General features: G+C 51.4%; 1 long non-coding RNA gene across 1 annotated transcript; it reads left to right on the plus strand.

Annotated features, from left to right (window-relative positions):
* The first annotated feature begins 3,307 nt into the window (after positions 1 to 3,307).
* On the plus strand, positions 3,308 to 9,521 carry LOC123614876 (uncharacterized). The gene is made up of 3 exons (XR_006722351.2): positions 3,308 to 4,391; positions 5,418 to 5,473; positions 6,389 to 9,521. It is a non-coding gene; the product is annotated as an uncharacterized LOC123614876 (long non-coding RNA).
* The last annotated feature ends 1,946 nt before the right edge of the window (positions 9,522 to 11,467 follow it).

The following is an 11,467-nucleotide window of genomic DNA, read 5'->3' on the forward strand; positions in this document are numbered from 1 at the left end:
CAATCCTCGTCTCTCCATCTGGAAAACACACTCTGACCCGCCAGTCTTTTTCACCATCACTCCCACCCTTGTCCAACCGCCCATCTCTCACCTGTGTGACAGCAGCAGCTTCCAGGTCCCCTCTGGGTGGCCGCTGTGTCCTTTACCGTCATATCCAACAGGAACGGCGGGGGCAGCCCTCCCTGTAAGTCGGGCCACACCACCTCCCTGAGCTGTGTCTGACTCTGGGACCCGTTTCACTTGGCCCTACTTGACCTGGCCCCTGCCTCTTTCTGTCCCTGTTCACTCTGGGTTTTTTTTTGTCTCCCTGGAGTCCGCCAACATTATTCTTGCCTCTGGAATTCTCCGCTTCATGTTTCCTTTTCTGGCTGTGTCTCTGCTCCCCTGCCAGACGTGCATGAGGCGGGCTCCCTGTGCTCCAGTGGCCTTCTCTGACCACAGCTACCCCTCAGCTACCCCGCGGCGGCCGAGTCACACCCCCTGGCGTTACTGTCCTGATAGCGATGACCACTACGGATAGGTTTAGTTCATGCATTTGTTTGCTTGCTTGTCTCCTGCCCCTGGCCTCTCTCGGTCACTTTTCTATCCCGTGCAGCTCTGTATTCCCATCACGTGTGCGGGTTCAACAAACGCTTGCTAGGTGTGTTAGCTCCCTATGGCTGCTGTAACAAATGACCACAAGTTGAGTGGCTTAAAACAGCAAGAACTTACTCTCTTACAGTTCTGGAGGTCAGGAGTCCTAGTCAGGCTGTCGGCAGGGCTGTCTTCCCTCTGAAGGCTCTTACTTCTTGCCTTTTCCAGCTTCCAGGCTGCCTGCATCCCCTGGGTCACACTCTGACCTCCACTTCCGTCTTCACATCTCCTCCTCTGACTCAGACCCTCCTGCCTCCGTCTGACGAGAAACTGTGATTATGCTGAGCCAGTTCAAATAATCCAGGATAACTTCTCCATCCCAAGGCCCTTTAGTCACACCTGGAAGTCCCTTTGACCACATCAGGTCACATACTCATAGGTCTCAGAAACTAAGATGCCAGCATCTTTGGAGTCCATTATTCTGTTCATCACCCTGAGAAGAGAACAAGGTGCATGAGTGTGGTGATTTTAAAATTTGTCCCCAAATCGATACTCCTCCCTTCAAGACGTGGAGCTTAATTCCTCTCCCCTTGACTGTAGGCTGGACTTAGCAACTCGTTTCTAACAAATAGAAGATGGCAGAAGGAGTGGTTTGTAAATTCTTGGAGATGCATCTAGACTTTGAGACCAGGCTACATACAGTAGGCGTTCTGACCTCTTCCCTGTTCTCTCTCTCGGCTCATTGGCTCTGCGGGAAGCCAGCTGCCATGTTGTAAGGATGCTCAGGCAGCCCATGGAGAGCCCATGGGTAAGAATCTGAGATCTCTGGCCAACAGCCTCGTGAGTGATCATGTTGGAAGTGGCTCCTCGGGCCCAGTCAAGCCCTCAGCTGACGGAAGCCCCAGCTGGCATCTTGACTGCAATCTCACGAGAGACTCTGCACTGCAAGCACCGGGTTGACCCACTTCCAAATGCCTGACCCACAGAAACTATAACGTGATAAATGCTTATTGTTTTAAAGCACACATTTTTGAGGTAATCTGCTGAAGAGCAATGAATAATTAAAACAATAAGCTATTTCAGGACCACCCCCCCCCACAAGAGACAACACGTTGACTTGGGCTTTGATGTATTTGAACCTCTCTTATCTCATCAGGATCGCACACCCCTGGGTGGGACAAGACGACTAGAGTCTGACCCCAGTGACCGCACCCTTGGGCTAATGGTCTGTCTCCTTAAGGCCTCCTGCAGGGTTACTGTGGAGCCCAGTGTGAGGCGTGCATGTCAGGGAGCTGAGACGGACTCACAGAACAATCCAGGCAGGTAAATTTCAAGTGTAGTTTCATTAGTCAACACAGTTCTGTCTTCTGGGTGTGATCACTTCTGTGTTTTCTTTCACATTCCATTTCTCTTATGTCCTTTGGCTGCTGTTATTCACGAGTATTATCCAAAGTTTCCCGGCTACTGACCAGTCTAAGTCTTCCCTCCCACCATTTCCTTACCTCTTTAGTTTAACAACGTCCACATGCCTTGTCTAATGGTCCTCTGGGTCTTACAGTCTTCAAGATCCTCCTACTCATTTCGCTTGTCACATGGAAGACCTAACCGCACAGCTGGCTGGCCACACAGGATGCCCACCGTGCCTAGCTCTTGCCTGGGCTCTCACTGCTGCTCTCATAGACCAGATGTTAGTATCAGTCAGGGCCAGATGATCTCTGCTGCAGTAACAAGCAAGTCCCGAATATCAGTGGATTAAAATACTTTGTTTTCATCTGTTTGTCCCCCCCATTCAGGCTACATGTCCATCCCTGTTTGGTTGGGACATGAGGTCCTCTCTATCTCATGGACCAAGGATGAAGGAGGCTCCATCTCTGTTCCCATAATTGGCAAGGCAGAAAAAAGGGATGTGTTGAAATAACATTTGCTCCTAAGCTTCTCCCTAGAGGTGATATGAGCCTCTCTGATCTCATTTCACTGCCAAAGCAAATCACGTGACCACAGCTAGCTTCAAAGGCGGGTGGAGAGAAGCACACCTAATACGTAACCAAGATTTAGGGATATTTGATGAGATTCAGTGATGTCTGCCCCAGCGCCTTGGTCCTTGGCCTGCCCAATCCCTTTTTAAGCTCTCTGGTTCTGCAGACGATTGGATAAGATCCTTTTCGTTGCAATAGTCAGAAATGTAATTCAAGTTGGCCTAAGAAAAGATAAATTTATTGGCTTATAGAACTGAAGTTTCCAATGGGAGCTAAATCCAGCTGCAGGGAAAACTAGTTCCAGACATGCAGGCAATGTTGTCAGAAGCTAGTCTCCACCTCTTGGTTCTGCTTTCATCTGGGTTGGACTCATTCTCAGATAGTGTCTCCCAAGGATGGGAGCTCCAGGCTTGCCACAGGCAGAGAGGCTTTTCTCCAGGAATTTTAGCAAGAGTCTCAGGGTTGGCACTTAAGTTGGTTGGCTGGTTTGGGTCACATACCTCACATCTTAAATTAATCACTCTGGCTGACCAGTTGTGACGTTTCATTAGCCAGACCTACTTCATAGCCTTTGCTCACGAGCCAGAGGTGGGTCAGACCCCCATGAACAACGTGGTCTAAGGATGGAGGAGAGATGGTCCTGTAGAAGAAGTCAATGTCCAAAGTGGGGAATGGGTGCTGGGCAGATGGAAACATCAGATGTCCTCTAAGACACTGCTCCCGTGTTTATTTCCCAGGTCACAAATAGCTCATGTGGCCCCCACTTCCGCCCCTAGTCCGTACTGCCGTGGCCTCCTCTCCACCAGAACCCACCCCTGATTTGCTCCGGGTTGGCCTTGGTGGTTCAGAGAAGCCCAGTGGCCCCAGCTTACCATGTCCTGGACAGCAGGGACAGAGCTAAGAACTTGGGGGTGGTCTTCTCTTATTTAGATTCAGACGCTGCAACACATTTCAGGGCACCAGGGGCAGCTGGATTCAAATAAAAGTCTCAAGTCTTTTAGAAAAAAAAAATTCCAAGAAAAATAAAAAAAAAAATATCACCCTTATGAAAATCTCATGCCCCCCTCTCTTCTAGCATTTTTAGATGGAGACAGAATTCTATTTTGAGCAACTGGAAAATTACGCAGATCATCAGGATGGAGGAGCAGATCTGGCCCAGTTTTAGCCAGCTGCACCCACGTGGTAGCTGTTTCTGTGACGCTTGTGGTCTGTGTGAAAACTCTGACATAACACAGTCTGTAGCAGAGGGAGACTAGGCCTCTCCTCCCACCGCAGGCCCGCGAGCTGGGTCCACAGCGAGAATGCAGACGCGACTTTCCCTGGATGGTTTATAAGCCTCTGGAGACGGCTGGTGATCATTTGAAGCCAGTGGGAGTTCAGTAAAGGCCAATCAGGCAAGATTAGTTTCATTTCCTTGTTTTGACAGGGAAATTGGACTCCGAGAGCTGAGGCCTTCTGTAGACATCATATATCTGGATCGAAACAACATTTTTGGAGAAATTTCTCATGATGTTCTTTGGACGTGTGAGCCGGGGGATCACCCTGGATTGGTGAGGGATTAGTGGCTATGCAGGAGTGGGGCTGATCGCTCTCCCGTTAGCGGGCCGCCCCTGGCCTCGGGGGTTCTGCCATTTATAGTCTGCGGTGAAACATTTCCGCCCATGATTTAGGTGATGTTGACGGTGCACTGGGTATTATTATTAATAATATGAGTATTTCTTATTAATGAAAACAGTGACAATGACAACCACAGGGCGAGTAACCGTCAAGAGGGCTCCGTCGGTTCCAGGCACCGTGCCCAAGGCTTCATGTGGATTATATTATGCACCATAATCCAGGAAGGTAGGGCCCTTATTTTCTCATTTTACTGAGGAAACAAAGGCAGGCCCTGGGAGGGAAGTGGAGGGGTAGGGAGGATGGTTGATTTTCTTTCATATTCAGGGGGTCCCGTCTAAGGGAGGGGCCGCAGCAGCTGGAGTCGCACTGCAGAAGCCTGCTCACAGCAGCCTTCCCTGGGGAGTGACCATCCTGATCCTGGGGAAAGTCTGCTTGGTTTTAGGAAGAGCCCCAACCACTGGCTAAGGGGGGAAGTGGCGATTCGGGCCTGGGATGGGGACCTGGCGAGTACCAGGCAAGTGTCAAAGTCTGTGGCAGAAGACAAGCCTCAGAGCAGCACCCCATCCCCGCAAGGGGACTGGGCACAGGCTGAGCAGTCACTGGGTACCTGGGGATAGAAGCTGAAGGTGGGCACCTGGGCCCCCGACCACCGGCGGCTCCTCACGGACCCTGGGCCGGGGCCCCGCCCCCACACCCTGCCGCCAGGGCGGACGCGGGGTTTGGGTCAGCGTCAGCGCTAGGGGACTCTTCAGGAAAGAGAAGACACGATTCCAAATACTACCTTCGAGGGGAGGGGACGGCTCAGCGGGAGCGCGTGCTCAGCCCGCACGAAGTCCTGGGTTCAGCCCCCAGTACCTCCATTAAAAAAATAATACATACAAGATGAATAAATAAGTAAAGCCAGCACCAACTTAGGCAAGCGAGTATTCATTTACACTTGAAAAGATATCATGACAAATAGCAGACTTTGAAAAGCTGGTCTGTAATACATCAGTCACAAAATGCAAGGAAACAACCTGCTTTATGCCTCTGGGAATCACAGTTCATGGATTTCCGTAGCCGCCGAAGCCCCGCCTCTCCTGCTGCCCCTTCCATTTGGCTGCATCGTCTTGGTCGCGTCTGAATTCAGCCATAATTCTGAGTGCTTACTTCCTGTAGAGAGACTAGACAGTTTGGTCCCTCCTCTGGCCGGCGTGGTCAACATTAGCTTTATATTTTTGATGATCTAGGAATGTATTTTGTATCTTTCAGCTCCATAACCCGTTACTGGTGACTGGGGCGTCTGGGGACAAATTCTGGAAACTCAGGTAAACATTTAGGATTGTTGTCGAGTTTGGAACAGCAACTGTTAAAATTCTTTCTTGTACGATTGCAAGGCATATCTGTATTTCCAGTCCAGGGCCTGCCCTTCAGGATTCCCTGCATCGGTGACACTGGTAACCAGCTTGACAAAATCCAGGTGTTAGCACTCTCACTGGGCGGCTGAGGGATGGTAGAAGGATTCACAGAAGTGCCTCCTAAACCAGGATGGTGACCAATGACATACCTGTACCTGGAAGTGGACACAAACCATAGAGAGAGATCCCATGACCACAGAACTAATCAGTTGCCCCTCCACCAGCAGCAGCTGCAGGATGGCTAGGAAGTTGGAGCAGACAGAGGTGGTGGGTTTAACCAGCTGGGGTCCAAACACATTCTCTGCAAACTGTACACAACAAATGTCCATGGGGACACACTGCTCGGCCCCCCTGGCCCTGAAACTGAAGCTCTGTCCTCTTCACAGTCAGGCTTCATCCTACTGATGGGCCTAGGAGAGCTAGTGAGGGCAGCTCTGGGCAGAGGAGGGGGCAGGTGAAGGCTGGGGAGGCTAGCAGATGCTGGGACTGGCTTCAGGAAGCTGGAGGGGACGCCAGGATGGAGGTGTGGGATGGAGGGGACCCCAGGATGGAGGTGCGGGATGGAGGTGCATGGTGGACGGGACCCCAGGATGGAGGTGAGTGATGGAGGGGACGCCAGGAGGGGACGCCAGGAGGGAGGGGAGGCCGGGGACAGGGTTGGCTTAGATCATGTCTAAGTCCTCTACTTCCCCTCGTCCATGAGATGTCATACAAAGTCTGTTCACTGACCTCTAGAGTCAAGCGGTACAAATAGAATCCAGTCCTCCACTGCTTACAATTTTCTAACGTTTGAAACTATTCTTTGTATGACAATCTGTATGTCAGCAAACAGGAGTCCACACAAGGTTTGGATCCTGTAGAAGCAGGAGTGCTTGGTCCAGCTCTGAGTGACCTGGAAAATCTTGGGTCCCTATTCATGGAGTACTGACCACCCTCCCAGCAGATCACTCTGAGGGGAACAGAGAGGATGGAAAGACTTTTGATTTCATACAGAAGAAATTTTAGCTGGGGATTGTTTGTGGCAGGCACCTCATCATGGCCAAAGGGGAAAAAGATCCCTCAGCAACACGCCCTTAGGACATCCGGTTTGATTTCAAGGGAATCGTGAAACCAGCAAGAAGGACTGATTGCAAGGTGTGCCCTGAGCCAGCCCGGTGCCGTGACGCCTTTGGAAGAACGTCCTCTGGAGTGAGGATTTCAGTTTAAGTTGGTGTCACGCTGTCTGTGAGGACAGTGAACCAGCAGGACTGGTTTCCCTACTGCACTTGCTCCCAGCTTGACAGTGAAACCACATGGGCCCAAAAGGAGCTTGTCTCAAGCGTTCCAAGGCAGGAGGGCGGGTAGCCAGCGCTGCTAAAAGCCGACTGAATTCTAAGATGTTGGGGGCGCCACACGAGTCCTGTTTCATGTCATTTGGAATTACAGTTGGATTTGCGAAGGTTCACGCAGCTGCATTTGATGCAGACGCCACGTAAGCACGGATCCAGAATTCTTGGGTGCGGCTGCAGCCTGACCGGGGCCCCAGTCAAAGCCTGGGACCTGGTCCCTGAGAGCGACAAGCACTGCACTGTTTATTACGAATCTTCAGAAGCGGTTACTGCGTGCAACCAGGCTGAGTCAGAACCAGCCCCGGGAGCCAGGCTGAAAGCCCTCATCCGTGACCGTCAGTCCGGACGCTTCACCTTGCTGCCTTATGATGGACGTGCTCGGAGCCGGTCTCTGCTCCAAGCGCTCATCACCTGGTGCGGGCGTGCACCCCGACAGCAGGTTGTAATCGTCAAGCTGTATTCATTCTTCTTTTCCCTTTTGTATTTCCTTGAAAAACAATGAACAATCTTGGTCTTTTCACAAAGGATAATTGCTCATGATTTTGGAAGAAAGCAGGTTTTGTGCCAAATTTAGAAGCACACGTGACTCCTGTTGTGCCCCGTTTGGGGCAGCTGTATATGTTCTAGGCTTGTCTGAAAGCTGAATTTGCGTATCTAGCCGAGGGACCCACTGTGATGCCCGCAGCTCATTTTGCAGGATGTTCCACTCGCTACGGAGTTGGAATCCTGACCAAATCCCCTCAGTTAGGCTGCATCCAGAGTTACATGGAGCTTGCCTGTCCCCGGGGGCTGGGATGCGGAGGAGGGGTGGCCCGGACAGTCATTGACGTGTGGAGCCCAGAGCTAGCCCTGCCTGCATCACCTCCAGGTCTCACGACGGTACTAGGTTAGGGGCTGAATTCTGTCCCCTCAAAAAGATGTGTTGGGGTCCTCACCCCCAGCACCTCAGAATGTGACCTTACTCGGAAATAGGGTCTTTACAGAGGCAATCCAGTTCAAATGAGGTCATAGTATGAGCCCTGATCCAGTATGGCTTATGCATCCTTATAAAAGGGGGACATTGAGACAGAGGCAGACAACGGACAGAGGCAGGACTATGTGGAGAGCCACAGAGAGGATGCTGCCACTAGCCAAGGAATGTCTGGGGGGAATGGTGAGATTTCAGAGGGAGCACAGCCCTGCTGGCACCTTGACTTTGGACTTCAGCCTCTAGAACTGTGAGACAATAACTTTCTGTCGTCCTAAGCCACCTGCTTCGTGGCGTGTTGTTACAGCACCCCCAGGAAGCAAACACACCAGGCAATAGTACCGTTTCCATTTTCTAGACGAGGGAGCTGAGTCTGAGGAAGTTCTCCAGGCTCTTTTAGCTGCTGTTATGGGACAATCTCAAGGATCTTTATCTTTCGAGCTCCTTGATGTCCCCCACCCAGTGGACAGGGGTGTCACTCACTGATGACAGCCGTCATAGATACCAGCCACCCTGCTTTTGGCGGGTGGTGGTGACAACCATCAGCTTCCACACTTTGCATCTGCACACAAACTGCTTTCTGCACATTTCACCGTTTATTTTGTGCACAGACGCAGATGCTGGGAAAAGGTAGAATGAACACGACTGTCAGTGATGAAGCCCTTCCCGGAGATGTTGGCCCCTGATTTCAGCCAGTGTATAAGAAATGCATGCACTTAGCATCTACCTGGGTGGTCTTGGCAAGACCCAGCAGGTGTGTCACTCAGACAGGAGAGGAAGAGCCCCTGAGCAGAGCAGAGGGGATAATTCAGTGTGATGGGTTATAGGAATCAGAGGATGGCGTCTCAGTAATCGGCTTTGAGCACAAGACTGCCAGCGCAGGGAGACCTATCAGCGTGGCTCCTGAGGAAGCCCAGAAGCGGCTGGGCTCAGGTACTCCTGAAACCTGCGATTCCAGGCAGCAGGCAGGACTCGGAGGAAGCTGCCGAGCGTGCCCCCGCCCTGGATGTATTTCCTGCAGCCTCCTGATCACAGCAACCGTCTGCCTAATGTGGGCACTCTTAATCCATATTTCAGTAATTGTAACCATAGATCACAGAAACTCATTCACGTGGCACACAAGATAAGAGATGAAGAAACTGCCTTATGCATGCAAATCAGAAACGCTTGTATTCCTGAATAAAATGATGGGGGAAAAAACGTAAGTTTCCAGATGTGCCAGAAAGAGATTTTCAAGATGTACAGTCATTCTGTAACACATTCTGATGAATTTTTCAGAGATGAAATATACCTTTGATTAAGGAAGGTTTTTTCCCCGTTTTTGATAAGCCCTGTGTGCACTGGGGTGCTCATTTAGTCAGGATGTCGTATGCAGAAAGGAAGGATAAAACCTTCACTTTGATTTATGATCGTGGTTATTAATTTCTGATGCAGCTTTTGGGTTTGGATTATTTGGGGGTGGAGGGATTTGGCAACATGTATGAGGAAGCTGGGAGATTTACTGGTGTAAACATCACAGCGGAGGTTTCGCCGTAAATAACAAAATGTCTAAAACAAGTATTAAATCGCACGTTATTAGCAGGGACAGGAAGAAACTTGAAAATGGAAAAAATCATTTGATACAGACTAGGATTTCTGCACAGGTAACCTCCGAAGGGACCCCCATGCGCAGGGACCAGAGACACATTTTTTTGTGTGGGCTGTGGTTCCAAACCCTTCTCACTAGGACGGAGTGCTTCCTAGAGTTTGCAGTCCGCGAGCTGAGAGCATCCCTGTGGTTAAATTTGCTAATGACCATGGGTCACAGGATATAACTCTGATAGGTTATTTTTTATTCCCTTTTGTGAATATGCACCGGAATGAGCTGGTCGTACGCAAATCCCAACTTTGATTGTGTGCAGAAGTCATGTCATTTTTAGTCCGGATATATTAGGTGATGACTTGTTGGTGGCTTGGGGGAACAACTTCATGGTGGAGTGAGGTTGTCAAGTGGGAGGGGCAGGAGGGAGTTCAGACCTGGGGGCATCAAGGTGAGGGGGCGCTGGGTACCCAGTGTCTCTTCACAGGGTCTGTTCTTCGCAGGAAGGCTCTGCCCGGTGGCCATGGCCTTGGGCATATCTGGCCTAGAGTCTCTGACAAAGCTTGGGATGGAGGCACGATTCCAAAGAAGTCCAACTCAATCTCCTGAGTTAGCTGGCTCAGAGACCCAGTCTGGTCCCCACGGGTGGCTTTGGCTGCCCATATATGGGAATGTGTTTAGTAGACGGGACCCAGAACCATGGGTGAGACCTGGCAGGGCAGGGGATTGAGAAGGAAGCCAAGAAGGAATACGCTGAGCAGAGGCAGAAAAGCCTAGTCAGGTGTGGGCGCACATGGGCGGGGTGGGGTGGTTGCGATGTCCTGCCTGCCCGTTCAGGGTCTGAGACGCTCCCTGAGCACTTACAGTTTAAGGGACTGGGAGAGTGAAAGGAGAGACGTGTGCACAGGCAGGTGGGAGGCCGTGTCCCCTGGCCCACGGGGGCTGATAGAAAAGCCAGGAACGCTGTTCACAGAGAAACAGCAGGAGCCAGGCGTGCGATGGCCAGCTGCCGACTGGGTGCCCGGCGGCGCGCCCGAGTGCCTCTGCTAGCATGTGCTCCAGCTCCTGCGTGCGCCCTGCTCCTTTCTCGCCTCGCACTTCAGCCCTGATGGGGCTGGAGAACTTCCCCTGCCGCTGCTTAGCCAGACAGGAAAAGCATCCCTGCCTGGGGTCGTTTAGCTGCTATTTTCCAGAAAAACAGCACGTGAGATTGTCTTTTATCAGAGGTGAGGCAGAACAGGGCTGGGGGGAGAGGGGACATGAGGCTGTAAAGGCCGGAGGAGTTTCTGAAAACTCTGCTCGGGTGCATCTGGGGAGCGAGGTCTGCGGACACGGAACCGCATGGAGTTAGGTAAGAGCGCCTGCAGAGAAGCTGGAGAAAGCAGAGAGGGAGCTTCCAGGTTGCCTAGCAACCCGTTTTCACCTGCTGGTTCTCTCCTAAGGTCCCCACAGTGGGTACAGACCCCTTCCCCGGGGCTCCCTCTGCCCACCCTCACGTTGCCTCCTGAGCCTGCTGCTCACCTGACGCATGGCTGACCGCCTGCCCGCCCGCGAGGTGAAGCCCTGGGTGCTGGCTCTCCCTGTGGGGCCGGCCAGCTCGGGCCCACGAAGGTGGCTCTGTAAACAGAGGACCTACAGCCTCTGAGATGCGAGTGTGTGGATTTGATCTTCAAATGAGAAACATGCATTTAGGAGCGAGGAAGAAAACTTTTAACTATTTCACGCAATGAATCATAAAATTACAGTTTATCCCCCTCTACCCACCTCAGTAAATTAAAGTTAATGAAACAACTGGTTCAAGTTACAGTCAACATTTAGGCAGATTCTTCTGAGACTTTCTCAGATGAGCAGGTGAGTCACAGGGGTTGTAATTCTGTGTTGAACTACAGCCTCGTCTCAGAGAGACCTAAGCGGCTGCCTTTGAACGGTTTTAAGCCGAGACACGAGAAGACATACATATTTAGGAGATTTTATTTTCAATGTCTAAGGCGTGTCCAGCTGGGAAGGCTTTGGGGTAATTAAGATCTGCG

This window comes from Camelus bactrianus, chromosome 5 (assembly GCF_048773025.1).
Source record: "Camelus bactrianus isolate YW-2024 breed Bactrian camel chromosome 5, ASM4877302v1, whole genome shotgun sequence".
Taxonomy (NCBI): domain Eukaryota; kingdom Metazoa; phylum Chordata; class Mammalia; order Artiodactyla; family Camelidae; genus Camelus; species Camelus bactrianus.